Source organism: Silurus aristotelis, assembly GCF_946808225.1.
Source record: "Silurus aristotelis genome assembly, chromosome: 16".
NCBI classification, from domain to species: domain Eukaryota; kingdom Metazoa; phylum Chordata; class Actinopteri; order Siluriformes; family Siluridae; genus Silurus; species Silurus aristotelis.
The window spans coordinates 23,703,375-23,709,293 of record NC_139589.1 but is presented as its reverse complement, the minus strand read 5'-3'; the positions used below and the strand labels follow the sequence as shown (position 1 = coordinate 23,709,293).

Sequence of the window (5,919 nt, the reverse complement as noted above, 5' to 3'; positions counted from 1 at the left end):
AACAACAACAGAGTGACAGTGCAGCACCGAGCATTACAGCAAATATACAATATTAAATAGTGTACATGTAAAAATGGGTGGTTGAGCAGCAGTTGAAGCATTCATTCGAACAAAATGTTCATGTTATTTCATGTTAGTGTTCATAACCTGACCCTTGTTATAGACTCACACTGAACACCTGTACTTGCTCTTGTCACACTCTCATTCATCTTTGTGCCTCTTTAGAAAAGCTGTTTCTGTTCATTTGGTGCACCAGTCAGTAAGGTATCAGCCTCCTCATGCAATGAATTTTGCCTACAAAAAAACAAAACAAAATACACAAATAATTAAATCTAATCAAAGTAGGTTTGCTTGAAATAATCCCCAGCTTCCTTTTCAAGCAATATACCTGTAACATGTAATATAGATTCATACTCACTTCATGTCTGTCCTTATTGTTCGTTTAAAGTGTGTCCAAATATTGGTTTTGGTCAGTAGAAACTGTAGAGAGATTATTCCACTTATAATTTATATATATTATACATATATTTATATATTATATTATTTACACGATCATGAAAAATCTTTCATTCTTTTAACATTTTTCAGTACTGATGTAAGGAAAACACAGCAAACAGAACATGGAGCCAAAGACATTACAAGAGGTAATATGTCTTTATAAATCACTATATAAATCCAACTCCATTTTTTGCTCAAGTTCTCTTAAACGAGAGGCATCCAACTCCTTTTTTTGCTCAAGTTCTCTTAAACGAGAGGCATCCAACTCCTTTTTCAACTTATCTTCTATTAAATTCAACTTTCTATTTAATTCGCTCACTTCGAGTTGTGAGGCATCCCACTTCATTTTTATTTCTTCTTTCTCATTATTGCATTGATTCAGTAGTTTATTCGTGTATGACTTTAGTTGCATTTCCCATTTTTTAAAATCAGTTTCCATAAAATGTTTGAAGTCTGATGGAATAAAGAACTGGATCTTTTTGTTAGCTACCATATTCTCAACTTTCCTGAAAAGTTCCTGAACACTTCTATCAGTGTCCTCTAAAAAGTGATGCCTTTTCCCACATTTCTTAACACACTTCATTGAGGCAGGCTCTGACCGCTGTGCTCCAGCTCCTCTAACGATCAAAACCATACTGTAGTCTAAGGCCTCTTCCCCAAACACTGAAGCAACTGCATTTATAAGGTAGTGCTCTTTACCAGTGTCACGTCCATCTCTAATTACAACAAGAAATGCATGAGGTCCTGGAAACACCACTGATACACACTTCCTTATGTCATTTTTGATTCTTTTGATTCCCATGTACAAAAAGAAAGATGATCTCAAGCATTCCAACCAAGAAGAAGGACTAATAGCCACAGTGACATGTCTTCTATGGACATAGCTCTCATTTATCTTCCATTCCAGATCAGATGTTTGTTGGGTCTGTCCGTTTCTGCATAAGAACCTGCATACTTCTTGCTTTGCTAAGTCATCACCGCCCAGAAGTACAAATCTACTCTTATCTGCAAGGTTGGCTGAATGTGTCAGATTGTAAGAAGTTGCTTTATCTGTTAAAGAAAACCACACTGGTCAAAATACAATGTTAAGTTATAAACACAATGTTTAAAAATATGATCAGCACTTTTTTTTTAATATTCTTAAGTCTGAGTAATGCTGGATGTGTGCTCAGTACTTAATCCTCTTCTTTAATCCCTCTATACTCACTCTTTTGGTGAAATTAAATCCTCACATGGGTTTTCTTACACCTCATTTGCTGATGACACTCAACTCATCTTCTTCCCACCCTCAGATAGAACAGCTTCTGCTCAGATCTCAGCATGTCTGGCAGACATATCATCATGAATGAGTGCTGAAACTCAATTCCAGCTAAACTGAACTTCTTGTCATCCCAGTTCATCCAGGTCAGGATCTTAGGCTATTTCTAAACAACTCTTTAAACTCCCCTTCAGCAACTTCTTGAATACTTGGGGTAACCATGGCCAATCAACTGTCCTTTTCCTCACATGTTGCTAATGATTTCTTATCTACAACATCAGAAGGATTCGATCATTTCCATCCACACAGGCTGCTCAGGTGCTTGTTCTGACTCTCATAAATTCATTTCTGGACTACTGCAACTCTCTGCTGGCAGTTCGACCTCTGAACACAATTCGTCCACTTCAAATGATCCAAAATGCAGCTGCACGGCTTGTGTTCAACCTGCCCAAGTTCTTTCACACCACCCTCGCTCCTCCACTGACTCTTGATAGCTGCAAGCATCAGATTCAAAACACTGATGATTTTCTACAAGGCCAAAAATGGACCAGCACCTTCTTACCTCAGAGACCTCATCAGAGACCTCGAACTGCACCACGCTGTCTGAGATCCTCCAGCACTGCTCTAATGGTACCACCTTCTTTCAGGGTAAGAGGTAAGTATACATCTAGACTCTTTTCTGTTCTGGCACCTAGGTCGTAAAATGAACTTCCCCTAGATGTCCAAACAGTTGAGTCACTACCTATCTTCTAACAAAAGGTAAAGACCTGCAACTTTTTTGTTTCCCCTGTTGCTATAATTCCTCTCAAATCCTCTCAAGTTTTGTCTGATGGGATCTTACATTTGTAAACCATGAACCAGTGTTGATTTTAACATTGATTGAGCACTTTTGTATGTCCCTCTTTATAAGGGCGCCTGCTAAATGCCGTAAATGTAAAATTAAATGCATATATAAACAAATAACTTACCATGCTGAAGTAGTGGTCCTGTTCAAATAAATAAGAATGTAAGAAAAACAAATGTTTCTCGGATTTTTTTAAATAGTCCTAGATGAAAACTTTTCTCATTTCTCTTTTTTCTTAATTTTATTTTCTTTTGAATATAAGGATAAGAATAATAATAAAATGATAATGATAGTATTATAATATATAATATAATATTAACATTCATAAAAGCAATTAATACATGATACAATTATTATTATTTTCCAAATTTTTTTATTCCAAATTATTAATTTAAGTTTTGCTCAAGGAAATCTTTTTTTAATTTCATTGACAAAAGTTGGAGGACCTTTTGTGAATTTCGCTGTCAGACTGAGCAAAATGTGTAACAGTGTAGTAATAATGACTGGTAACTTACTTGATTCCATTTGATCATCTGCTGTAAAAAGAAAAGTAAATAAAGACATATTTGGTAACTATTCATTATTGATCCTTTACATAAGAACTACTTATTCATTTATATAATCCCTTTGTATGTATACATATATTATAACGGTGTATAATATAGGTATAAGGTGTTGGATTGGGGAGTTTTCTGTCAGAGACACTGCCTTTTCCCCAAAAAAGCAAGAACCAGTACCCTCTGCCTCTCACGGTGTCTGCATTCGAACTCCTCAAGGAAGCCACCATCTTCTCTAAGTTGGATCTGTGCAATGCCCACCACCTTGTGTGGTTCCAGGATGGGAATGAGTGGAAGACGGATTTGAACACTCCCTCAGGCTATTTGGAGTACCTGCTAATGCTGTTCGGCCTCAACAATGCGCCGACGGTGTTCCAAGCACTTGTCGAAGATGTCAAAAGCGATATGCTCAATCTTTTCAATTTTGTCCATTTGGATGATATCTTCATCTTGCAGAATGTATGATGAGCGGCAAAAAATGTTTTGAGTTTAATGAGTTTTGTTCTCTTCTGCATTACCCTGTTTGCCGGTGTATTGGAATCAGGGACTGTGTACTGTTCTCCACTGTGTTTTACTCTCACCCTTTAGCTTTGTTGGGTCTTTGGATTTTGAACAGTTTGGAACTGTTTACTTTCTCTCCTGCATGCTGCACTTATTAAAGACTGTTTTACTACACTCCTAACTCCATCTCGCATTTGGGTCCAACAAGTCGGTGCCTGACACCAATGATCTGATACAAACGCTACAGAATTTACTTTCTGAATATGGCTTCACTTTGAGGAACTCCCCCCAAAAAATTGGTTATTTTTTATTTGTCTATGTTAAAAATAATAAACAAAAAACACCCATGAATTTTTCTTTGGATGCACATCTATATCTGTCAATTTATTTGTTATTTGTGTAAAGTCACAACAATCTACTGACACTAATTCCCAGCATGCATCCATCTAACATGGCTGCATGAATTGCAATTTATCAATTAGACACACCCACACTGATACTATATAATGACTTCGTTGTCATGTATAGTCATTAATTACCCCACTGTCGTGTTTATGTAGCCCTGATCATACCATGCCTGCCTATATTGTGACTTTCTTTTAATACTGACCAGTTCTTTTTTTTTGTAGTCTTGTGTTATGTTTCCTGTAGGTTCCCTGGACCTTTTCGGATTTTTTGACTATGGTTAATATTGAGCTTCTGTTAAAAATTATGTATGTGGAGGTACAGCTGTGGCTCCAGTGAAAGACTTGATGTATTGTGTTCAATGGGTTTCTTGCTTTAGTAATGACATTCATTTTTACTGGGTGAGATTCCTGCGTGATGCAGCTCTCAGTTCTACTGCATTTCTCTCTAATATTGATGGTTTCTATAGTCTATGATGGTCTATAATGATGGTATTAAGAGGTGGATTGATTCAGGTGAAACACCTCTGAACGCAAGGTCTTATAGTAACAAATATAATGTATAAATAAGCATACTTACCATGCTCAAGTAGTAGTTCTGTTCAAATGAATAAGAATGTGAGAAATACAAGCATTATTAAATTAAAATAAAAAATTTCACATATGACTTAAATTTTCTGTCTTAAATTTATATATGTAAAACCGAAATTTTAATCTAAATAATGTTATCATTAATAAATGCATTTAATATTTTTTATGCTGTTAAAATTAACTGTATAAAGAAATAATTTTGTTATTAAATATAATTATTATATTTAATTGCATTTTCCAAAGCTGCAGAATGCAGAAGAGCTTTTGTGAGTTTTGGTCTCAGACTCTAAAAAGTGTAAAAGTGAAATGAAATAAACAGTAACTTACGTAATTCCAATTCATTACCTGTGAACATCAGGGACATATTTGCTTACCATTCTTTATTTATTCTTTACATACAATTATATAATTTTTGTGTCTATATTTTAAATAAATCTACTGATCCTAAACATTTTTTAAACAAAAACTTTCATGTTACAGTAAAGCAAATTTAGTTGCTCTTTTGATTGATAATAAATCCCCAACGTAGGGCACCAAATGTTGTAGAAACGATTTAAAGTAACAGGTTTTGCTTTTAGAAGATAACGACTTTTATCAATCAACAAAAGTCGAAGCTGGTCTGCAGAGCAACTAACTCTCCAGTCTCATTTCCACATTGTATATGCTTGGACCACAAATGCATTTTAATACATCCCACTTCTCAGTTACATATACATGTTGTGTGTCCATTTTTTACCTTTCCTGTGTCTTCTCTGCATTGTTTCAGTCGATCACACAATAAACCTACTAATAGACAAAACACGTACATTTACTATGTTCAATGACAAACTTTAATATTACTAAACAAAATGAAAATCTACTATAATCTATTATTATTTTCATAATGCATGTACTTATTGTCCATTGATTTCATTATTAATTAATTATATAATTAATTAGTTATCTGACTGAACCGGTTGACTGATTAAATGTTACCAATAACAATGAACCATTTAAAAAATAACTTACTTTATTTAAAGAACAGAAATCATTGGTATCATTGGCCTTTGTGTAAACACTGGAAAAAAAAAAGAACATGAAATAGAGATTAATATGTTTACAACCTGCGCAATAATACAAGTATCCTTTTACATTACAGCACGTGTTATACACTGCATATATTTGTCTATGTGTCAGTCATTAAAAGGTGTTGAGGTCTTTCAATTATTGGTTTACTTTGAAATTTCCATTTGCTATTTACACAGTATGAATTTATATATAGATTTA

The 5,919-nt window shown here is 34.5% G+C and overlaps 1 long non-coding RNA gene across 1 annotated transcript; it reads right to left on the bottom strand.

Moving 5' to 3' along the window:
* Positions 1–704: 704 nt before the first annotated feature.
* Positions 705–4,607, bottom strand: LOC310738623. The gene is made up of 4 exons (XR_014537122.1): positions 3,706–4,607; positions 3,116–3,493; positions 2,725–2,742; positions 705–1,548 (listed from the first exon to the last, which is right to left on the bottom strand). It is a non-coding gene; the product is annotated as an uncharacterized lncRNA (long non-coding RNA).
* Positions 4,608–5,919: the final 1,312 nt, after the last annotated feature.